Genomic DNA, 25,650 nt, shown 5'->3' on the forward strand with positions numbered 1-25,650 from the left:
TAGATACTGAATGTCTTCCTTTTCAAAAAAGTTGCTAAAGCAAGACAAGAACCCTCCCTTTTGCCCACTGCGCACTGAATATAAAGTCTGCAGAGTGGAATTCTGCCTAATCAGCCTTGCTTTCTAAGCTTTCACACAATCAGTAATGTTGGCTTGTTCTGAGGTTTCATTTAAATCTTCATGGATTTTTGAAAACTGAAGCTTTGCCCAGACTGAGACAAGCAACCCTACCCTTTCGAACATTAATTTATTTCTTATTTTGGGTTGACTATTTCCAAACATAGACCACTTTCTGTACTGCTTGTCCTCGTAGAAGAGTTTATAATTCTCTCATAGAGGGTTTTACATGAAAATGCCCATATGTTATAGTTTTAGAAAAAAAATATTTCGAGCAGTGAAACAAGAATGGGTTATATCCAAATCCTGTCGCCGTCTGAGAATTCTAGTTTTAAAATGTGTATTAGAGTGGCTAAGTGTGGGGTCTTGTTAAGAAGACCTGAGTTTGGATCTCATTTTTGTTAATTCATTTTTTTATTAATCTTTACTGAGTTACTTTTCCTCCCTACGCCCAATTTTATTATGTGAAAAAGGGGGATGTAGCTGGTATCTCCTGTTGGTCTTGTTGATCTATGTTTTACCATAAGGTAAAAATTATTTTACAGACTCAGTGGCTTTCAGCACCTTTCCCCCTCCCTGGGAAAAGTTGCCTTGGCTGGTTCCTATTTGCCTTGCTAGATGGATTCTTCATTCGTCTCCTCCCTGCTGTGTGCTGTGGGGCCGAACCTTAGGGACTGTCTCCACCAGCAGGAGCAACACATGTTTTTGGGGATATGACATCGGCATATTAATACTCACTTTGCAGAGTGGTTGAATGAGAGGATAAATAGAAAGCACTTGGTTTCCACAAGTTTACCATGGCCAGGAACCGTGCTCTTATGTCAGAATACGGTGACAAGTGTCAGATGTCAGAAGGTGACATTCCCCTCCTCCAATTTTCTCAATCTTTTTTGTTTTCCCCCATGATATACACTAGTCAGGGCATTTCTCTCTTCCCAGGAGTGGGTGATATATAGGTTTTCTCTCCTCCTCTTTCTCAATCCCAACATATAGTCCACAACCTCCATCCTTGTCCCACCTTCCAAGACTCAAAAACATGTCTGCCAGAAACTAAGTAAGACATCTGTCTGTGGTAGTGGGGGGACACATTAATCCTGCTGTCATTCATTGGTGCCTGCTTTCGCCTAGACACTGTGCTGACATGCCTGATTTGCGTTTCATGATTGCACTATTTTATACATGTGAATTAAGCTGCCACAGACTGTACTATATTTCCAGCTTGTTACTTTAAGCTGGAAGGATATCCTAAAAAAGCTGGTGAAATATACTCAGAAGAATATTAATAAGTTTAGGAGAGATCATGATTAGTTAATAAAAGAAGACAACAAAGGAGAGGAGAGGAAATTGATTTCAACCTGAGTTAGACAAGGGACAGAAAAAACACATTTTGAACCTTGTGTACGTTCATTTTTGGCTAGAATTTTAAATGTTGTTTTTATAGTGATTATTTTGTTGTTTTATTTCCTAGAAGTTTTTGGGTGGATTGGATGATACATTATGAATCAAGAAAATGGAACCCGAGTATTGTTTGGACAGTTGATGCTTAAGAAGCTGATTTTTGTTGTTTTAAACTTTGTCTGAAGCACATTTTTACAACTGAATGAGGTACCTGTGGGGATTGATAGAAAACATTTGCAAAGTGTTTTGTTCTTAGAGCAAAGCCTTTTTATTTGTGGAGGAGTTGGCATTAATGCACCTTTGTGTAAGACCTTAGTTTGGACCCATTACCTTAATATTGACCTCAGAATCTGTCATATGCTGGAATCTCCAGTAGCTTTTACACCAGGAATATTGGGCTTAATGAGCTTTTAACAAACCAGGCAGCATTCAGAGATGAAGAAATGTCCCTTGGCCCTTTGACATTTTCCCCAGGAGTCCTGGGCAGCACTGAGTTCACCCATTCCTTAGCACTCAAAGCATTTCCAGCCTGCAGTAGCATTTTTAGTGCTTTGCTTTGAGCTCTAAAGTACAGTGGCCCATGTGTGGACTTTGGAATTAACAGTCTTGGCTTTAAATGTTGGTTCTTCCGTTTACTAGCCGTGTGATCCTAAGAGGTTTCCTTAATCTCCTTGAGCTTTGGTTTACTCATTTGCAGTAAGAGGATAATAATGGCAACTTGGGAGCCTTGTTTTATTTTTATCTTTAAGATTAAAATATATATACAAATAATACTTTTATAAATATAATATATATATTCGTTGTGTATATATATGTATATACATACATATGGAACGTAATTTTAATTCAAATATAGTTAACATACTGTGTTTATATTCATTTCAGGTACACAATATAGTGATTTAGCAATTCCATATATTACTCAGTGCTCATCATGGATAAGTGTGCTCTTATTCCCCTTCACCTATTTTGCCCATCCCCCACCCACCTCCCCTTTGGTAACCACCAGTTTGTTCTCTATAGTTAGGAGTCTGTTTTTGGTTAGCGTCTTTTCTTTCCCTTTTTCACTTGTTTCGTAAATTCCACACGTGAGTGAAATCATATGATATTTGTCTTTCTCTGACTGACTTATTTCCCTTAGCATAATACTCTCTAGCTCCATCCATGTTGTTGCAAATGGCAAAATTTCATTCTTTTTGGTGGATGGCTGAGTAATATTTGACTGTATATATGTATCATGTCTTCTTTATCCATTCATCAATTGATGGATTCTTGGGCTGCTTCCATAATCTGACTATTGTAAATAATGCTGGAATAAACATAGGGGTACATATAACCCTTTGAATTAGTGTTTTTGTATTCTTTGGGTAAATACTCAGTAGTGCAGTTACTGGATCATATGGTAGCTCTGTTTTTAATTTTTGAGGAATTTTCCATAGAGGCTGTACCAATTTGTATTCCCACCAACAGTGCATAAGGGACCCTATTTCTCTACATCCTCACCAACACCTGTTTCTTGTGTTTTTGATTTTAGTCATTCTGACAGGTGTGAGGTAATATCTCATTGTGGTTTTGATTTGCACTTCCCTGATGATGAGTGATGTTGAACATCCTTTCATGTGTCTGTTGGCCATCTGGATGTCTTCTTTGGAGAAATGACTGTTCATGTGTTCTGCTCATTTTTAAATTGGATTATTTGGTTTTTGGATGTTGAGTTGTATACTTTATTTATATGTTTTGAATACCCTTTAATTGTTTATCAGATGTGTCATTTGTGAGTATCTTCTCCCATTCAGTAGGTTGTCTTTTAATTTTGTTGTTTCCTTTGCTACACGGAAGCTTTTTATTTTCATGTAGTCACAATAGTTTGTTTTAGCTTTTGTTTCCCTTGCCTCAGGGACATATCTAGAAGACATATCCAGAAAGGTGTTGTTATGGCCAGTATCAGATAAATTATTCCCTACGCTCTCTTCTAGGTTTGTAATCGTTTCAGGTCTCACATTTAGGTCCTTAATCCATTAATTTTTTAAAAATATCTATTTTATTTTTGAGAGAGTGACAGAGCCTGAGTGGGGGAGGGGCAGAGAGGGAGAAGGAGACACAGAATGTGAAGCAGGCTCCAGGCTCTGAGCTGTCAGCACAGAGCCCAATGTGGGACCTGAACTCAATAACTGTGAGATCATGACCTGAGCTGAAGTCGGACACTTAGCCGACTGAGCCTTGGATATGGTGTAAGAAAGTAGTCTGGTTTCACTCTTTTGCTTGTAGCTGTCCAGTTTTCCCAGCACCATTTGTTGAAGAGACTTTTTCCCGTTGCATGGTCTTGCCTCCTTTGTCAAAGATTAATTGACCATATAATCATAGGTTCATCTCTGGGCTTTCTATTCTGTTCTGTTGATCTATGTGTCTGTTTTGTGCCAGTACCATACTGTGTTAATCACTACAGCTTTGTAGTATGTCTTGAAATCAGATTGTGATACCTCCAGTTTTGTTCTTTCTCAAGATTTATTTGGCTATTTGGGGTTTTTGTAGTTCCAGACAAATTTTAGGATTGTTTGCTCTAGTTCTGTTTGAAAATGCTGCTTATATTTTGATAGGGATTGCATTAAATGTGTCTGTTGCTTTGGGTGATATATAGACATTTTAACAATGTTTGTTCTTCCAATTCATGAGCATGGAATGCCTTTCCATTTCTTTGTGTTGTCTTTAATTTTTTTTATCAATGTTTTATAGCTTTTAGAATATAGGTCTTTCACTTTGTATTTTTGTATTGTCTTCTACACATTTATAGTGTTGCTTTTATCATAGAAGTCTTTAATTGAACTAGAATTGATTTTTATTTTCATTGTGAAGTAGTAACCCAATTTCATTTTGTTCATTTGAATTTATTTCCAGAAACATTTATTAAAATAATTCATTCTTTACCCACTGACCTGCATGGATCTATTTCTAGTCTTCATTCTGTTTCATTGATTTATTGGTCCAACCTGTTCCACCAGGGATAGAGGTGATACACATTTTATATTATACTGACCTTAGGTAATACATAGTTGCTGTTATAAACCCTTATTAATTTGAACAGTTTAGATGTAGATGGATGTTGAATTTTACTGGATGATTTTGTATGATTTTTATGCATCTACTGAGACAAACATATGGTTTTTCTTCTTTTATATTATAGCATGGAAAATTCTATTAATTTAACTTTCTAATATTAAACCAACTTTGCATCCTGGCATATATTCAGTTTGTACACTGTTGAATTTGAATTATTAATTTCACGTAGGATTGTAGTATCTAGTTAGATAATTTTTCCTTTTTTTATTGTCCTTATCAGATTTCTACATCAAGGATACACAAGTCTCTAAAAAGTGAGTTGTGGGGAATTCCCTCTTTCTCCTTTCTGAAAAATTTTATGTAAGATTTCAATGATCTATTCTTTAAGGTATAAAAGAATTTAAAAAAAAAGGTTTTTGGGCCTGATGTTTTCTTCACAGGAAATTAAAAAAATAGGTTTAGGGGCGCCTGGGTGGTTCAGTCAGTTAAGCGTCCAACTTCAGCTCAGGTCATGATCTCATGGTTTGTGAGTTCGAGCCCCACGTGGGGCTCTGTGCTGACAGCTCAGAGCCTGCAGCCTGCTTCAGATTCTGTGTCTCCTTCTCTCTCTGCCCCTCCCCCACTTGTGCTCTGTCTCTCTCTATCAAAAATAAATAAATGTAAAAAAAACATTAAAAAATAGGTTTATAGGAGATCTTTTAGGGTTTCTAGTTCTTGTGGGTTAGTTTTTGTAAGTTTTATCATCTTAATTTTAAAATGTATTGGCATAGAATTGTTGACAATATCCTCTTAATCTGTTTAATTTCGGTAGCATCTGTAGTTAGGTGTTCTGTTTCATTCTTGACATTATTTATCTGTGCCTTCTTTCTTCTTGGCTAGGCTTGACAGACGTATGTTTAGTATCTTTTCAAAGAACTGATTTTTTTAGCTTTGTTGATTCTCTCTCTCTTTCTCTATGGGACAAAAGTAGAAAAAGTTATATATATAGAGAGAGATATAAATATATCTATATATATCTATATATATCTATAGATATATATCTATATATATCTATAGATATATAAATACATATCTCTCTATCTATATCTATCTATCTACCTATCTGTCTATCTCACGTTTCCTTATTTCATTTCCCTCCCCGCTGTGTCAGAGTCCTGTATTTTTGTCTATTACTTTGGTGGCTACCATTTATATTTTAACATGCCTATTTAATGAAGTCTAAAGTTTATACATATGTTTGGCTTCCTTCCTAACAGCACATTGACCATAGAATATTATACTTCTGATCATCCTCTATTATTTTATGTTACTGTATTTTTGCTATTTTAGTTCTATCCTGACTTCCCTCCCATCACTCATTATTGTTTTAAACAATTAATATTTATTATTTATTTACTCTCACCACTGTTATAGTATTGGAAGCCCTAGCCTCAGCAGTCAGACAACACAAAGAAATAAAAGGCATCCAAACTGGCAAGGAGGAAGTCAAACTTTCACTCTTCACAGATGACATGGTACTCTATGTGGAAAAAAACAAAAGACTCCACCAAAAAACTGCTAGAACTGATACATGAATTCAGCAAAGTCATAGGATATAAAATCAATGTACAGAAATCAGTTGCATTTCTATACACCAATAATGAAGCAGCAGAAAGAGAAATCAAGGAATTGGTCCTATTCACAATTGCACCAAAAACCATAAAATACCTAGGAATAAACCAAACCAAAGAGGGAAAAATCTATACACTGAAAACTATAGAAAGCTTCTGAAACAAATTGAAGACAACACAAAAAAATGGAAACATTCCATGCTCATGGATTGGAAGAACAAATATCATTAAAATGTTGATACTACCCAAAGCAATCTACATATTCAATGCAATCCCTATCAAAAATAACACCACAGTCTTCACAGAACTAGAACAAATAATCCTAAAATTTGTATGGATCCAGAAAAGACCCCAAATGGCCAAAGCAATCCTGAAAAAGAAATCCAAAGCTGGAGGCATCACAATTCTGGACTTCAATCTGTATTACAAAGCTGTAATCATCAAGACAGTATGGTACTGGCACAAAAACAGACATATAGATCAATGGAACAGAATAGAGAGCCCAGAAATGGACCTACAAATGTATGGCCAACTAACGTTTGACAAAGCAGGAAAGAGTATCCAAGGAAAAAAGACAGTCTCTTCATCAAATGGTGCTGGGAAAACTGGACAGTGACATGCAGAAGAATGAACCTGGACCACTTTCTTACACCATACACAAAAATAAACTCAAAATGGGTGAAAGACCTAAATATAAGACAGGAAGGCATCAAAATCCTAGAGGAGAAAACAGGCAACAACATTTTTTACCTCAGCTGCAGCAACTTCTTACTTGACATGTCTCCAGAGGCAAGGGAAACAAAAGCAAAAATGAACTGTTGGGACCTCATCAAGATAAAAAGCTTCTGCACAGTAAAGGAAATAATAAGCAAAATTAAAAGGCAACCTACTGAATGGGAGAAGATATTTGCAAATGACATATCAGATAAAGGGTTAGTATCCAAAATCTGTAAAGAACTGATCAAACTCAACACCCAAAAAACAAATATTCCAGTGAAGAAATGGGCAAAAGCCATGAACAAGTACTTCTCCAAAGAAGACATCCAGATGGCCAACCGACACATGAAAAAATGCCCAACATCACTCATCATCAGGGAAATACGAATCAAAACCACAGTGAGATACCACCTCACATCAGTCAGAATGGGTAAAATGAACAACTCAGGCAACAACAGATGTTGTTGAGGATGCGGAGAAAGGGGAACGCTTTTGCACTGCTGGTGGGAATGCAAACTGGTGGAGCCACTCTGGAAAGCAGTATGGAGGTTCCTCAAAAAATTAAAAATAGCACTAACCCTACGACCCAGCAATTGCACTGCTAGGTGTTTATCCAAAGGATACAAAGATGCTGATTTGAAGGGACACATGCACCCCAATGTTTATAGCAGCACTATCAACAATAGCCAAAGTATGGAAAGAGCACAACTGCCCATCGACTGATGAATGGATAAAAAAGCTGTGGCATATATATTCAATGAAATATTACTTGATGACCAAAAAGAATGAAATCTTGCCATTTGCAACAACATGGATGGATCTAGAGTGTATTATGCTAAGAGAAATAAGTCAGACAGAGAAAGACAAATATCATATGATTTCACTCATAAATAGAATTTAAGATGCAAAATAGATGAACATAAGGGAAGGGAAGCAAAAATAGTATAAAAACAGAGAGGAAGACAAACCATAAGAAACTTCTAAATACAGAGAACAAACTGAGGGTTGGTGGGGGGAAGGGCTAAGGGGGTGAGGGGCATTAAGGAGGACACTGGTTGGAATGAGCACTGTTATATGTAAGTGATGAATTACTAGATTGTATTCCTAAAAAAGAGGAAAATTTAACTGGGCTTCATAGATACATTGATATTTATGGTACACAGAATTTGCAGAAACCACATACGTTCACACCCAGTAACAATTCCATGTTCTCTAGCTGCTTTTGTTTCTTCTTGTGTCATATGTATTTCCTATGGTTTTTGACCTTCTTTGTTTTCAAATAAAAATATTAATGCTATAAAAAATAAACAGTTAATATTTGTTTAGATTTCCTCATATATTTGCTAATATCTTTGACCACTATCTTTCTTGAATGTCAGATTTTTCATCAGGGTTATTTTTCCTTAGTCCTGAAGTACATCCTTTAACATTTTCTGTATCAAAGGTCTATTGGTGGTAAATTCATTCTGTTTTTGATTTTAATTCTTTCAAGAAATTGACTTTAATTATTCCTTGTTCTTGTTAAACCTTGTTCCTGGTTTCTCAAAGAAACCCAAGTTTCTTTGGGTACACACATCTAAAATGACAGTTATTTTCTGTGTGCACATGAAAGGTATCACTTCACTGTCTTTTGGCTTTCATTTTTTGCTTCTGTGAATTCAGCTCTAATTGCCATTCCTATGCAGATGATCTTGTTTCTCCCTTTTAATGATTTTCTCTTTTTCTTTAGTGTTCTGAAGATTCACTGATTTGTCTCAGGGAAACGAAACCACCTTGACATGAAGATTGCTATCTTTCACCAATTCCAGAAAATTCTCAGCCATGGTTTCCTTGAATAACGCCTCTTCCCCATTCTCTCTATTGTTTCCTTCTGAAATTCCAATTGGACACAACTTGGATGCTCTTAATGTTATTCTATATGCTTTCAAACTTCTATTTTACATTTCTATTTCTTTGTCTCTTTGGGATGCATTCTGGCTCACATTTTCAAAGTTGTCTTTTTGTTTAAACACATAGAACATTGTTATTTTTCATTTTGTACTGTACAATTCTGGTATCTGAAGTCTTTGTGGGATTGACTATATAGTCTATTGTTTTCCTAGCTTGCTCACGGTACATTGTTTCTCTGTGTTTTGTACTTTTATATGTAAACTGTTGGTTGTCGTTGGAACTTTATCTGTGAGAGTTTTCTGAGGCTTGGGATGATGATATTACTCCAATGAGGATTTCTGTTTGCTTCTGCCATTTACCTTGGCATATTGCTAACACAGGCATAGCTTTAAATTAAATTCTGTACTTGAGGGTGTGTGTGTGTGTGTGTGTGTGTGTGTGTGTGTGTGTGTGTGTGTTTATTTGTAGCTATCATGAATTTGGACCACAAATTTATGTGAGAGCTGTTCTGTGGTAGTGAAATTAAAAAAAAAACAAACACCAACAACTTTTTCCTTTCAGGCAGTGCTAAGGATGAAATAGGCAAGTTTACTTTATTCTCCTTGTTTATGTTTCATTTACCGTTCCTCTGAAGGGCGTAGTCAGACTTTTCAGCTTGGGTGGCCCTACAATTTTCCTCCCTTGTCTGTATCCCTATAGCCCTGAGTACCAAAACTTCCTTTCCATTTAGGCCATTTTGCTTCAGTTCAAATATTTATTACCTTTTTCTGGCACTACTATAATAGCGACTTTGTTTCTTGGTCTCCAAGCCTTTCCCCCGTTTTTATTTTTATACTGCCATTTGAGTGATCTTTCTAAAAAATGAAATGGAGAATAAGATATTCGTACAGACAGAGAAGAAACATCTGGCGTTCCAGGAGCTTCTAAATTGTTTGTAGACTGCAGGTGGAGTCTCACCTCATCCACAGCAAAATCCCCAGCCACTCTCCTTACCCTCTGTATTCTATACTTAAGCCATACTAGATTATTCATCATTTTCCGAATACTCTTTAGCGTCATCTTGTCTTTACACATGCTGTGAACCCTTCTAGGATACCTCTGGATCTCATGATTGGGACTAAGGTGAGGCAAGTGAAGTATCTAGGGTGCGGGATGTGAAGAGACTCCTGGGTTTATGCAAGTGCTTTACTGCCTCTGCCTAGTGAACTGCCTAATGCAAATGTCAGAGCCAAGCTATTAGCTTACCTGTGCTCCTTCCTAAAAAAGGAATGTAGATTATGTTCAGTACCGTATCCACGAAGATGGGGACTATGTCTGTTTGGCACTGTATCACCAGTGTCTGGAATAGTACCTACCACATGGCAGGTGCTCAATAAATATTTGGTGAATGAATGAATGAATGAATGAATAGTTCTGGGTTTCTTGATGGCAGAAAATAAGTCATATTCTTCAGTTCCCTTCCATCTCATCATTTGTTCATACTAGATCTGAAAAGATGTTTGCTTGTTAATTGAATAACTAAAAGGGAGTTCTTTGTGGTCCTATCCCGGCCTGGGAAGTTTCTGGGTGAAGCTTACTCCTGTTACTCATGTGTTGCCTACTTCGTTACAGCCCCTGTCTTTTGATGCTTTATGGTGGGGTGTGGGTGCAGTTAGGCCGAGACTATCAAAGCTGGCTGGCCATCAAATCACCTGGAAGATTCTAATATACACATGAATTCTTGAATCCCTCTTACAGAGACTGTGGTTCCATTTTTTTGAGGCAAAATTCAGGAATCTGCATTTTTACAGAATCCCTTGTTTGTTTTTTTTTTTTTTTAATTTTTTTGATGTTTGTTTATTTTTGACAGAGGGAGAGAGACAGCATGAGTGGGGGAGGGGCAGAGAGAGAGGGAGACACAGAATCTGAAGCAGGCTCCAGGCTCTGAGCTGTCAGCACAGAGCCCGACGTGGGGCTCAAACTCACAGACCATGAGATCGTGACCTGAGCCGAAGTTGGACGCTCAACCGACTGAGCCACCCAGGCGCCCCTCCATTGGTTGTTTTGATAATCAGTCAGGTTTGGGGACCAAGCCACCCTGGTACCACCAATATAATTTTAATTTTCTATATATTTACATGAATGTTAAGAGAGTAGTAATTGCCATAATGATTCCAGAATCCTGAGTGTTTTAAAAATACTTGTACATCCGCGAATATTTCTTTTTTTAAAAAAAAGTTTATTTTATTTTTATTAGAGAGAGAGAGCATGAGCAGGGAAGGCGCAAAGAGAGTGGGAGACATGGAACCCAAAGCAGGCTCTAGGCTCTGAGCTGTCAGCACAGAGTCTGACGTGGGGCTTGAACTCACAAATTGCGAGATCTTGACCTGAACTGAAGTCGGACACTTAACCGACTGAGCCACCCAGGTGCCCCATTTGCAAATATTTCTTAAACGTGCCACAGGTCATTCTGAAAGCATGGAGTAGGAGGAGAAGATGCAGCCACGAAGGTAGTATTTATATGGCTCATATCTGATCTCTACTTATTTTCCATCTTCGGGAAGATTCTAACACCATCCCAGATGATACCCTCCTAAATGGATGGACTGGAGAGTATTGACCAGTGAAGAAGGCAGAAAGGAGGAAAAAGTCAAAATAATTCCAGTCTCTACAGAAAATCACTTTCTCATCAGAGAATGAATTCCATAAATAATTGAGATAGCTGATGGAACATTTTAAATAGCTGAAGGAAAAACAGACACATTCAGTGTGAACCTCAAGCTGTTCCTCAATTCTTCAATGATATTTAGATCTGAGAAGTACATTGCAGGCACTTGGAAATAATGGATGTCATGGAGGCGTGATGTTCAAAGACATTAAAAATAATCCACTCCCTTAGAAATAAACACCTAACCTAAGCCATTAGGAATTCTCAGTGAGAGACAGAAATAGCTTCTGTAGTCCCCATTGCTCTCTAATTTCTATTTCTACCATTTCATTATTCATCATTCTGTGCAGTTCACTTTGTCTATTTATTTAAAATGTGATTCCAGACGACAGGCAACAGTCCCAGTGTTCTCTGTCTTACACAGCCCTTTCCGCCCCGAGAAACAGAAATTATATAACTTGTTTTCAATTGTGCAGCCCTGGGAGGATTCACATGTTCGGTTTGGTGAGCTTCCAGGAAATAATTTTAAAGTGTTTATCTGAAGTTTATCCAGACTTTCTTGATCTAGAAGTTAGACAGAAACCTAGCAGAGAATGGAAAGAAAGCAGGCTGTGAAGAGAGGGAACTCTAAGTGTAGCCAGAAGGACTGTGAGCTGTGACACCCCTTGGTATTCACACTTTGGAAGCAGGAGGCACCGTTCTAGGGCCTATGTGCTTGAGAAGCGGCATTAATATGAGTATCTGCTGCCATTTACTATTGTTCATTGTTGTAGTTGCTATTGCCGCATAACAAGCTACCCCAGTATGTCATGGTATAACTGTTTTATTTTGCTCCTGGTTTTGTGGTCCGGGAATCTGCAGAAGGCTCAGCCGGTGGCTCTTGTATAGGTTACAGTCACATGTTCATTATCTGGAGGTTTTACTGAACTCGATGTCCCAACTGTGGCTCGCTCATGTGGTTGGCAGTCTGTTAGCTGTCCAAGGGGGAGCTCAGCCGGGGCTGTTACCTGGAGCATCTGTATGTGGCCTCTCCATTATGGTGAGCTTAGGCTAGTCAGACTTCTTACATGGGAGCTGTTTCTCCCAGAGCAAGCATGCCAAGAGCACCAGGCAGAACCTGTGTGGCTTTTCCTGACCTAGCCATGGAGGTCTTGTCCACTGTACTCTATTGTTCGAAGCAGTCTAAAGTTCACCCAGACTCAGTGGGAGAGGACATGTACTTCACCTCTCATTGGAAGTAGTGGGAAGGAATTTGTGGCCATTAACAGACAAAAATATATATGGATTATTTGTGGATAACGTCCTAGACTCCAGAGATAAGAGTGATGAGCTAGCAGGACATCGTTGCCTTCATGGAGTTTACAGCCTAGATTGCGGGGTGCGGTGGCGGGGAGGGGCGGGGGAAGCCGCTAAATTAATCACACAAATAATTACTTAATTACCACAGTGATTAGTTTGGGCAGAGATTTATAGTTGCCCCCACCCCATCCACTTTCCTTTTTCAGTAATGGAATCTCCTGGAGTAGAAGCAGACATGGGGCTATAAACTACATTTCCCAGCCTCCCTTGCAATTAGGAGGAGCCATGGGAGTCAGTTCAGGCTAATAAAAGTGATGTGTGTCACTTCCTTGTCTCACCCTTAAAATGAAAATTAGTTACCCTATACCTTTTCCCCACCTCCTCCTGGCCCACTGACAGGTGAATAGTAACTGAGTAGTACCTTGGACCTAGACGGATATGGAAGTTATCCATAAAAGATAGCCTTGCCAGTTTTTACCCCCTGTTGTCATTAAGATAGATTAACTTTTACCTTAAGATAATACAACAGGACTCATATGAAAAAGTATAATGTGAAACAACAAGGAGATACCACAACACACCTATTAGAATGGGCAAAATCCACAACACTGACAACACCAAATGCTTGTGAGAATGTAGAGCAACAGGAATTCTTGTTCATTGCCAGTGGGAATGCAAAATGGTACAGCCACTTTGGAAGATAGTTTGGCGGTTTCTTACAAAACTAAATATATTTTACTATATGATCCAGCAATCATATGTTGCTATTTATGAAAAGGAGTTGAAAACTTATGTCCACACACAAACCTGCTCACAGATGTTTATAGCAGCTTTATTCATAATTGCCAAAACTTGGAAGCAACGAAGAGGTCCTTCAGTAGGTAAATAGATAAATTGTGGCACATTCAGACAATGGAATAGTATTCATGTGCTAAAAAGAAATGAGTTATGAAGACATGAAAAGACATGGAGTAAACTTAAATGCATATTACTAAGTGAAAGAAGCCAACCTGAAAAAGGCTATGTACTGTATGATTCCAAGTATATGACATTCTGAAAAGAGAAAACTGGAGACAGTGAAAACATTAGTGGAGGGAAACATAGATGGACGATTTTTATCGTAGTGAAACTATTTTGTATGATACTATAATGATGGGTATATGTCATTATACATTTGTCCAAATCAATTCACCAAGAATGAACCATAATATATGCTGTGGACTTTGGGTGATAATGATGTGTCAGTAGAGGTCCGTAAGTTGGAACAAAGGTACAACTTTGGTGGAGGATGTTGATAATAGGGGAGACATACACGTGGGGGCAGAAGGTATATGGGAAGTCTCTGTACCTTCTGTTCAATTTTGCTGTGAACCTAAAAATGTTCTAAAAAGTAAAGTTTATTAAAAAAAAGTGTAGTGTGCTATACAAACATATAACAAGGAAGGCTACCTGATTAAGGGTGAGAATGAACAAGTTTTGTCCTCTAATGGAAACAAATAAAAAGAGTTGGCAGAATAGGCAAAGCATAGTTTTTGTTTTTATTACTGCTTGCTTTAAAGATATCCTCTGGCTAAAGCCCTTTTCTTGCAGACCAAAAAGAGAGAGAGGGGGAGAGAGAAAACAAAACAAAACAAACAAAACAAAAAAAACAAAACCTGGGATTAGTGTTGCCAGATAAAATACAGGATGCCCAGTTAAATTTGAATTTCATACAAACAATGAATACTTTTTTAGTATAAATGTTCCATGCAATATTTGGGACATACCTATACTAAATTTTTTTCCTTTGTTTATCTGAGTTCAAATTTAACTCGGCATCCTGTATTTTTATTTGCTAAGCCTGGCAACTCCAGCCTAGATTCAAATCCCTGTGGGACATGAGTAGCTAAATTCTTTCTTCTTAAGATTTATTCGTGTTTATATCCACAATTCCTGGCATATAGTAGGAGCTCAATAAATAATTAATTTTAGCCTCTGAGATGAACAGTTATAAATCACTAAAGATCATCTGAAATGTGAAACCAATAAAGGATCTGATTGTGCTTTCAAAGGTTTTAATTTGCCATGATCAAAGATACTTAGAGCTTTGATTTGTCCACACTTTGTCTGAGATTGTCAGTTCAGATGATCTTAAAAAATGGATTAAAATTCCAGTAAAGCTCATAATCAACCAGTATTATCCAGGGAATGGAAGATCGCACAAACGTTAGTTTCACAGATGATGAAAGCTTAATTCTTTTTAATGCCTTCAATTTAAATGTATACATCTTAAAAAATAAAAATCTTAAAAAAATTTGCTTCTTGATTTTCTTCCTTCTTAAAGTAGAATGAATGAAGCGTCAGGAAAATTGGTTGACTAGATCAAAGCTCATGATTGTTTGGGGAGGTCATCCTGAGGTTGTGACCGCCAGTTAACTTCTGAGCTAGACCTAGGCCATCAGAGGTTCCTCACCTCCTTACCTGTCCTTGGAATGTTCTGTCCACAGTTCCCACAGTGGGAGCTGTTTCAAGGATGCAGCCTTGAGACAGTAAGGTGTTGCTGAGACCATCTGGATGGTATACATGACTGAACCCAGTTAAGGCTTCTATATTAAACTTTTCAGATTCTGGTAGGCGGGTGTGGAGATCTACTTGTCTTGCAGCTGCCCAAGGCAAGCCTTGTATGTAACTTCTCTTGCTTATTAAACCTGCCACCTACCAATCTGGAATGGCCTGCCTCTTTCTTCTGTCTCTCCTTGCTTTCTGATTATGGGGATCAGTTTATGAACCAACAATGATCTTTCTCTTTGACCAGCCTTCTGCCATAATCTTTTGGTGATTTCGGCATTCTTTTTGGTGGCCCTTTTCACCATGAAGCCTCAACTCTATGTCTTATATCCCTATACTCTCAAGGGCAATCTCATCATCGCTTGAAATGGATTCATCCCTAGGATCTAAATCTTGACATTTTTCTCTTAATCATGGCTTACTTTTCACTTCCCTCACTTCTGCTGGCTTTTTTTTGCATCCTCATTGTGACTTCTTCATCTTTGGATCTTTCCTGCTTTATTAGCCCATGATCTTTCTACCACTGTACCAAGTCAGCCATTTCACTGATATCACCATGCCCAGGCCTAGCTCCCTCCATTGCTGGCTTTGTTGGAAAGAGATATGAGACACACAGATTGGTTGCACTGTAGATGGTTACTTTTTGTGTTCTGGGGAGTTTGCTGGTCCAGCAGTCTACCACAGATGTCTTCTTGATGTCATATTGTATTATCCCCAGTGGCTTTTACAGACTTTTCCTAATTTCTGTGGTCATCCTTCAAAAGTTTGTCTTGACCTCCTTCTCTCTACCTTCTCCCTTCAATACCTACAACTCTTCAACATCAACTACTGCTTCTAAGCAAATGGCCCTTAAATTTTCTGTTATTGGCTTCAGTCTTTTTTCTGAGATGCCAACTCATGTTCACCATCTTTTTTCTTTTTTCACCCCCAAAACCAGCTACTTCTCCTTACTTCCCAATTTGTTAACTAATGTGTTGAATGGGCAGCACTTGTGGAGTATAAACTTAAGGCTTATTTCATTACTTAATGTTCCTTTCAACCCCTTTTGAAGGGGTGGTCCATCTTCTGCCAGGGGGTAAGGGAGATTGATAAGTCTTCTATGCATTCTTAGATAGTAGAAAGCCCTAAGTTATAAAACACAGTTTGCTTTGGATTTTAGAATATCTAGTTATGGACACATCAGTTTTCATTCAAGCATTTCTTCCCCAGTGAGGGCCAGCTATAGGGGGGCCATATGCCTTTGGGGTAGGGGTCACTATAAGCTTCTTTTCTCAGTTGTCTCCATCAAGTCTCACTAGCTATTGTTTCTCAATCCACCAGAATTGAAAGAGACTGGAAAGGAGAGTAAGAGAACAGTAACATTTTTACTTAATAGGTGTGCCGTGAGATGGCCTCATGCTTTCTGGGTGGGCAGATGTTTACATTTGGTTCTTTTTCTTGCAGGCATTTCTGTGGGCTCTTACATCCTGTTCTGGGCCCCTTCGTTACGCTGTGTGTGAATGGTGCCTCTCCATCAGTTGGCAGCTGCTGATCTGCTCTTGACTTCTGCCTCAGTATAAATTCTTCAGCCAAGTATTGTTGGGCTTCTTTGGCCTGGAAAGCCATCCTATAGGGCAAGATCCCTTTTTATAATGGCTCCAGGCTCATGTTCTTGCTGTGGTCCCCGGGATTCATGTATATATATATATTTTTTAATCTAAGGAAGTTCCATCACTATCCAGCTGTAACTCTACTCTGAATGCTCTAGTTTTCTCAGGGAGAATCCAAACCCTGTGCCCTGTGTCTTTTACCTGCCAGGAATACATGTCAAACTGAGTGATGCCCTTAAAGCCCTTCTCACTGGGCTTAGGATAAAGGGAAAGCACTTCCTATCCCTTCCCTTAAATGTATGTCTGTGTTACAGTTGAGCTGGAAAACCAGATAAATCCTCACAAATTCTCAAATCTCCTTACTCTTGAGTCTTTTATATTCTTAAAAAATTTTTTTTTAATGTCTACTTATTTTTGAGACAGAAAGAGAGCACGAGCAGGGGAGGGGCAGAGAGAGAGGGAGACACAGAATCTGAAACAGGTTCCAGGCTCTGAGCTGTCAGCAGAGCCCGATGCGGGGCTTGAGCTCACAAACGGTGAGATCATGACCTGAGCTGAAGTCGGACACTCAACTGACTGAGCAACCCAGGCACCCTGAGTCTTTTATGTTCTTGATCTGAATGAGGATCCCCAACAGTTGCATTACTGATTCTTGGGTATTTTCTTTGAAAATTTGTATGTAGTCAGTCTACCTCACATATCTCTCCTTGGCATCTGATATCTCTCATTAGCTCAGGGCCTCAAAACTTGTAATTTAACATCTAGTTTCATATGCTTCCCCCTGTCATGCTGGTTTGAAATCTGAGTCATTTGTGAGTCACCCTTTTTTCTTAACTCCCACATTCTATTAGTGAATACATTCTACTGATTTACTTTTCAAACCCCCTGTCCCCTCTCACTGTGAACACTCCACCCCAGGGTTTCATTGTCTCTTGTTGCACTTTGGCTAGTGGAGAGGAGGCAGTGTGATCTGGGAGGTGTTTGTGCTCTGGGCCCAGATTAACTAGGTTTGAATTGTAGCCCTAAAACTTGTTAGCTGAGTAACTTCTACTAAAGTTACTGAATTTCTCTGAACCTCAGTTTTCTCATCTGAAAAATGGGGATAACTGATGAATGGATAAAGAAGATGTTTATATATACAATGGAATATATTGGCAATGAGAAAGAATGAAATATGGCCTTTTGTAGCAACGTGGATGGAACTGGAGAGTGTGATGCTTAGTGAAATAAGTCAGGCAGAGAAAGACAGATATCATGTTTTCACTCTTATGTGGATCCTGAGAAACTTAACAGAAGACCATGGGGGAGGGAAAGGGGGAAAAAAGAGTTAGAGAGGGAGAGAGGCAAACCATAAGAGACTCTTAAAAACTGAGAATAAACTGAGGGTTGATGGCGGTGGGGGAGAGAGGAAAGTGGGTGATGGACATTAAGGAGGGCACCTGTTGGGATGAGCACTGGTGTTGTATGAAAACCAATTTGACAATAAATTATATATATATATATATATATATATATATATATATATATATATATATAAATAAAACGGGAAAAAATGAAAAAAAAAAAGAAAAATGGGGATAATATTAACTACTTCATAGGGATGTGTGAGAATTACATGTGATAAAAAATGTAGAGTTCCTTGAACATAAAAAGGCTCAATAATTGTTAAGGAATGTGATTCTTGTTATAATTGTCTTTGAATTCTTGTCTCCATGTTCAGTCTTACTTCTTTAGTTCATCTCACACAGTACTATCAATGGTATAATATTTGTAAAATTGCAAGCAAAATTCCCATCCCTGTCTCTAGGCTGTGAGTAGTCTCTGGGCTTGGCTACGTGACTTGCTTTGGCCAATGAGACAATAGCAAATGTGCCACAAGCAGAGATTTGAAAAGTGTTTGCTTATCTCTTGCTGCTGGGACCCTTCCTGCTACCATGGGGAAAAGCTTGGCTAGAATGTTGTAGACTCATAATTCAGTGGGCATGCCAGCACCAACCACCAGAGGTAGGCCAATCTAGACCAATCAGCATATGCAGCTGATTGCAGCCACAGGAGTGAGCCTAGGCAAGAACGCAAAAGAATTACCCAACTGAGTGCAGCCCAGATTGCCAACTCATTGAATGTTGAACTAATGAATTATTGCTGTTTTAAGCCACTGCATTTGAGATAGTTTGTCACATAGCAACAGGTAATTAATATAGTACCATGTTCATTATTTTAAAGAACAGCTCTAATTGTCTTTCTGTTCAGGTGACTATTCTGGTTTACATGTGATAGTCTTAATTTATATCTGATGTCCTTGCATTAATAATACCCTCTTTAACTCTTGAAATTGCTATTTATTTTTTTTTTAATTTTTTATAATCTTTCATTTTTGGGGGAGAAAGAGAGTGCATGTTCATTTGAGTGAGTGCAGGAGGGGCAGGGGAAGAGGGAGAGAGAGAATTGCAAGCAGTTTCCATGCCCAGTGTGAAGCCTGATACAGGGCTCATCACCCTCATGACTGTGAGACCATGACCTGAAGCAAAATCAAGAGTTGGATGCTTAACTGAGTGAGCCACAGATGCCCCTCAAAATGGCTAGTTTGGATGACACACTAAATAGTCACTCTACTTCTCAAAATTATTCCTATTGCCTGTTGTTTTAAGTGAACTCCTTGGATTAGTGTTCAACAACTTCCGTTAGCTGGTTTCAACTTATGTCTCAAGCAAAGTCTTTCTCCCTATTCCAAGCTTCAGACAAATTGGGCTACAGTTGGATCTCCAACATAACCTGTACTTTCCATTCCTGCATCTATTACCTTCCTTATATTGTTTCCCATGTTTGCTGTTTTCTTCATGCATCTTAAACTCCTAGTACATCCTTGAAACTCCTTGTGAAGCATAACTTCCATGACACCATGTTCATTTCCTTTAGTTGGATGTTGGATGGCTGACCCAATATCCATTCCTAGTACCCTCTCCCAAGCCATCTACAGTGGTGGTTACAATGAACCTCATCTGATAATACCTTGGGAAGTTTATTCTCTCTTTGGGTAGTTTTAATCACCTTGTGTAGCACAATAGCAACTATAGACATTATGTAAATTGTCAGATCCTTGAAGGCAGAGAGTGTATCTTACTCGTCTTGTAATCTCCAACAGTGCCTAGTGGCCTAGTGTAGCACTAGAAATATAGGTAATCAATAAATGTTTATTGAGTTGATTGCAGTTTTGCTTAAAGATTGAGGCCAACGTCAACTGCCGTGTTTCTCTGTACAAAGTCTTAGATTGAATTCCTTAGATTGGACACTGAGATGGGAATAGTTGCATACAGAAGATTGCTTTTGGGTGACACTCCTGAAAGGAAGTGAGGATGACAGGATTAGACAGAGGGAGTAGCTGACCTGAACATGGTTGCAGTCAGGCTTCAGTTAATCCTATGTGAGTTCTTGAGCAGGGTTGGCTTTTCAGAGTTGTCTACTTTTGAGGCAAAGGGATTTCCTAAGCCCACTTCTTTGATGGTGTAATTTTAGGGACTCCTTTTAGAGTTCTTTGGTCTTCTTCCTAGGTATCAGGCCAATAGTCTACTGCCCACTGAGGTTGGCATTCCTACCTTTTGGATATCTTCTCCCCACCATCTTTTGCTGCTTACAATCTGCTGTGGGTTGAAAAATATTATTTCTCATCTTCTTAGAATTTGGTCTAACTTAGGAGTTGGCAAACTTTCAATGTAAAGGCCGAAGGCATTGTGGACCATACAATTTCTGTTGCAGCTACTCAACTCTGCTGGTATGTGCAATAGACAATATGTGAACAAGTGAGCATAGCTGTGTTCTAATAAAACTTTATTTATAAAAACAGGTGGCAGACTAGATTTATCCATAGGTTCTAGTTTGCTGACTCCTGGTCTAAATTAAGACTAAGTCAATTCCAAGTGATAACTTATTTCCCATAAATAAAGTGCAGTGTTTTTAGTGCATGGAGTTTGGGAATAAGTTTTTTGTTTCTCTGAGGGGTCGGGAGACTTCCTTCTGGAATTCTTTGTTCAGAATAGTTAAGATTACTGATGAAGCGACTTATCTCTAAAGAAGAAATGTAATTCTTTAATGTGTTTTATTTTTGTGCCTCTGCTTTTGTTTGGTGACAATGTTTCATAAAAACGTTTTTCTTCATTATTTTAACATTATTTTTAATTCATCTAAAGAGTAGTATTAGAATGTGTTTGCAACCCGAATATGAGTAAAAAATGATCGTAATGATTTGTATTCAAGGTTGGTTCTAAACTTTCCTATTTTTTATTCTTTTGTGAAAACACGAAGTCCTTTATTTGTGAAAAGCAAATTCATAGTTGGAATATTTCTTCGGGAAAGAAAGTCAGTTGTTCAACTCAGTAATTCCATGTTTAAAATCCAGTTACTGAAATGAAAGTTATACTTCCTGAAATGGGAATGAGGGTTCATTGCCTGGGGGGCTTCAGTGATGGGAATAGAAGAAAGAGGATGGAGCTTAAGGAAGCACATGATCATGGTTGACTGTTGATAAATGGAAACATCAGAGAAAAGTGCATCCTTAAGTCTTTCCCTTATGAGGACAATAAAACTACTTTCAAAAAATCACTAGATAAAAATAATTTGAAAAATCAATAGCCTATGCTATGAATGTGGCCACCTTGAAAGGCCACATAAGCAGAACTTTGATAGCTTTGGAGTCATTTTCTAAAGAGATTCTGCCTTTTATGGCTTTTCACTGCACAGTTTTGAAAATAATTTCCAGGCTTTTTTGAGTTGTGCAACTTTTATTTGATTGTACAATATCCAACCATTCACTCTTCCTCTTATATTGTAAGATATACATGAATTAAAAATTTGTTAAGAAAACTCTAGTACATCATTAGGTCAAGATTTTGTGGTTCACTTTCTAGTTTGTTGAAGACATTGAATGGGTTCTGTTTCTCAAAAAGGCTGTCTAGAGTAATTTTTCTTAAGCTTTTTGTCTTAGGAACACTTTGTACTCAAAAATCATTAAGAATTTCAAAGAGTTCTTGTTTATGTTTATGTTGTATCTATCAATACATATTGTACTTGAAATTAAAGTTGAGAAAATTATATTTCTTTATTAATCCATTTAAAAATAACAATAAATAAATCTAATGTTAACATAAATAGCTTTTATAAAGGCAATATAGCTATATTTTTCCAAACAAAAACATGTGAAAAAAATTTTTTTAATGTTTTAATTTATTTTTGTGAGAGAGAGAGAGAGACAGAACACAAGCAGGGGAGGGGCAGAGAGAGAGGGAGACACAGAATCTGAAGCAGTCTCCAGGCTCTGAGCTGTCAGCACAGAGCCCTGTATGGGGCTTGAACTTGTGAACTGCAAGATCATGACCTGAGCTGAAGTTGGACCCTTAACCGACTGAGCCACTCCGATGCCCCCCAAACAAAAACATTTAATGAGGAGAATGGCATTGTTTTACATATTTTCAGATATCTTCAATATTTTAATGGAAGACAGATGGATTCTCACTTCAGTTTCTATGTTGAGTCTGTTGTGATATTATATGTTATATAGTTTGGAAAACTACATTCATGAGAGAATGAAGGTGAAAAAGGCAAGTAATGTAATATTATTATGAAAATAGTTGTGACTTTGAGGACCCCCTCTGAAAGGGTCTGAGGGATCCTGAGAGCTCCCTGGACCACACTTTAAGAATCATTGGCCTAGAGGGAAATTACTAGATCCCAGTGTTGCATGTTCTTTATTGCAGGGATGCTTCTCAGGTTCCCACTAAGAAGCCATTTAACCTTTTTTCATATATAATCTCAACATACTTGATTATTTTGTTCCTGAGTCCCTGACAGATTAGAAGCTAGAGGATGTGGAGTTCTAACATCCTAGACCCTGAGGAGTGGTAGAGGACAGCAAGGAAAGAGACAGAAATACTTCAAAAACAGGCACTTAAAAACCCAACAGGCATAATATACTCTGTATAAGAAGGAAAAACAGGGGCGCCTGGGTGGCTCAGTTGGTTGTGTTGTCAGACTCTTGATTTGGGCTCAGGTCTCTGAGCCCCACATCGGGCTTCAGATTCTCTCTCTCTGCCCCTCCCTCCCCTGCTGGCAGACATGTGCACTTTCTCTTCTGTCTCTCTCAAAATAAATAAACTTCTTATAAAAATATAATTTATTGGCAAGTTGGCTAACATACAGTGTATTCAGTGTGCTCTTGGTTTTGGGGGTAGATTCCTGTGATTCATCGCCTACATAAAACACCCAGTGCTCATCCCAACAAGTGCCCTCCTCAATGCCCATCACTCGTTTTCCCCTCTCCCCCACTGCCCCCATCAACCCTCCATTTGTTCTCTGTAATAAACAAATTTTTTTTTTTAAAAGGAAGGAAAAACAATTACGTTGTTTGGGGAAGACTGCAGAGAGAAGTTTCTTCCTGAATAATCCCACAGACCCTTCGTAGATTTCATGGCATTAAAGTTTCTGGAACTGGGGGTTCCTTCTCCTCCTAGCAGATGGTACTGGACATAGCACGATTTCCTTAAGGCCTCCAGGTGCCGGGCAGCTGATTGCTTATGCCAGCTTTCCCCCAAGGGTGGCATCTAGACTCAGTTTGTCCCCATCACAAGACTGTTCCGTAGTTCCTCTGTAAAAGGTAAAGTAGTGAAGGTCTGGAGCCCATAGCACAGCCTCAAGCTGTGTTCACTGTGCTTGGCCCAGGCTGTACCATGGGCTGTTGAGCAAACGAGAAACGGTGTATCACTTACCCTTCTGCTCGTGAATTCCAGTTGACACCAGGTGATGTCACTGGTGTTTGCTAGAGCCCTTTGCTCCATACACTGGGGTTGGGGGCAGCCAAAGCAGTATTCCATGGACTTTTAACTTAGGTGGAATTTTTCATGTTTCAAGGATCCTGGATAAATAAAGCATAGTAATATATTCTGTTGCTTAACTGGAGTAGAAAGTCTCAAAAGCTAATGACTTGGACATTTAAACACATTGATTGCAAGTATTTGAAGAGTTCTTTTTCCAATGCCCTCTTCCAGTCCACCAAATAAATTGGTGGTTAGATAAGAGGGGTAAAAGGAATAAGAGGTTCCAACACTTATATTTAATAGTTAAGAAAACATCTTATGCTTTTGAAACATTTTCTTTTTTTTTTTTCATGAAATTTATTGTCAAATTGGTTTCCATACAACACCCAGTGCTCATCCCAAAAGATGCCCTGCTCAATACCCATCACCCACCCTCCCCTCCCCCCCACCCCCCATCAACCCTCAGTTTGTTCTCAGTTTTTAACAGTCTCTTATGCTTTGGCTCTCTCCCACTCTAACCTCTTTTTTTTTTTTTCCTTCCCCTCCCCCATGGGTTTGAAACATTTTCAAAGTAATTTTTTTTTCCTCTGGCTTCTAGACAGTTTTTCAGAATACAAAGTCCCAGCATGAAGTGCCTGTGCTTAGTAATGTTGCTGTGTACCTATTTAAAAATCTGTCCCAATCATGTTTGCCCTAGGTCAGAACTAAACCAAGTAGATTTCCAGCAATTCCCCACCTCTAGGTTTTCTGAAGTGTGCTCTATAATTTTTGATAAATAGCTCTAATTTCAGTGCTGCACTAGCCTAAAAATAGTGTTTAATCTTTTTTTAAATGTTTATTTATTTTTGGGAGACAGAGGGAGACACAGTGTGAGCAGGGGGAGGGGTAGAGAGAGGGAGACACAGAATATGATGCAGGCTCCAGGCTCTGAGCTGTCAGCGCAGAGCCCGACACGGGGCTCAACCTCGCAGACCATTAGATCATGACCTGCCCCCAAGTCAGACATTTAGCTGACTGAGCCACCCAGGTGCCCCTCAAGCATTTTATTTCTACTGCATAATTTCTTAAGGAGGTATACCAAAATGAGGGTGGAAACCAAGACATGGAATCCAGGAAATGTGGGCTTCAGTATAGCAAATAAATAAAGAAAGGAACTCCTACTTTTACAAATAATGGGGTGTTAAGATGGTGGCTGTACATTAGGCCTGGAGAGCGACCAGTACATTTTGGAGCAGGAGGATATGGAAGACTTGAGGAGGTAAGTTTCTAGAGAAAATAGAATGGAACGAATAGTTAACTGTATTCATATGACCATGTGGAAAATAGTATTGAAAGGAGTCTTATAAATTTACTTGGGAGTTTGAGGGAGAACTAATGATAGGATGTAGAAAATATAAAATGAAAAATTAGCCAATAAGCCAAAACTCTGTAAGTGGTACATGAAAGGGACTAAGTACAATGATTGGCTCGGTACAAATCAATGTTCACATAACTCTCAAAGGAAACCGTCAATGTTGATTTAACTGTATATTTGTTGTTAATATATTGTATGGGAGAAAGGAAAGGAACGAGTTATGTAAGAGATTGTCAAGGCAGGAAAGTTTAAAGAGCTAAAAATCTTACCAATCATAATAGAAATTCAATAGAATAGAGCTAAAATGGATAAATTCATTGATATCAACGTGGGCATATCATTTGTAAAGATTGAGGTAAATAACAAGGAATTGCTGAAAGTGTTTAAAATGTTTCTTTGGGGGTGCAGGATTAAAGAATGAATGGGGTGCGACTGATGTCTCCTGCTTTATCTTATTTTAAAGCCAATTTCTGATAACTGATATCTGGATCATCTGTTGGTCTGTTTCTGTCATCTGTTTTTTGCTCTCTTGAGCCTGTCTCTTGGCTTACATGAAAATTTTTGATTAACTGACAGACATTGTGTATGAAAAATTATAGTCACTTGGGTGATGTTATCTTTG

At 38.4% G+C, this 25,650-nt stretch overlaps 1 long non-coding RNA gene across 2 annotated transcripts in view; it reads left to right on the forward strand.

Annotated features, from left to right (window-relative positions):
• LOC109251402 (uncharacterized) overlaps window positions 1–25,650 on the forward strand; it is a 127,777-nt gene that overhangs the window by 37,227 nt on the left and 64,900 nt on the right. The window contains exon 3 of one of the 2 annotated variants that reach the window (XR_008422607.1): window positions 4,853–4,886. The exons of the other annotated variant lie outside the window; for it this stretch is intronic. This is a non-coding gene — a long non-coding RNA (uncharacterized LOC109251402). The remainder of the gene's footprint in view (window positions 1–4,852; window positions 4,887–25,650) is intronic. 2 annotated transcript variants of the gene reach the window in all.

The sequence above is a fragment of the Panthera pardus genome, unplaced genomic scaffold (assembly GCF_024362965.1).
Source record: "Panthera pardus isolate Hobbes unplaced genomic scaffold, ASM2436296v1 HiC_scaffold_16, whole genome shotgun sequence".
NCBI classification, from domain to species: Eukaryota; Metazoa; Chordata; class Mammalia; order Carnivora; family Felidae; genus Panthera; species Panthera pardus.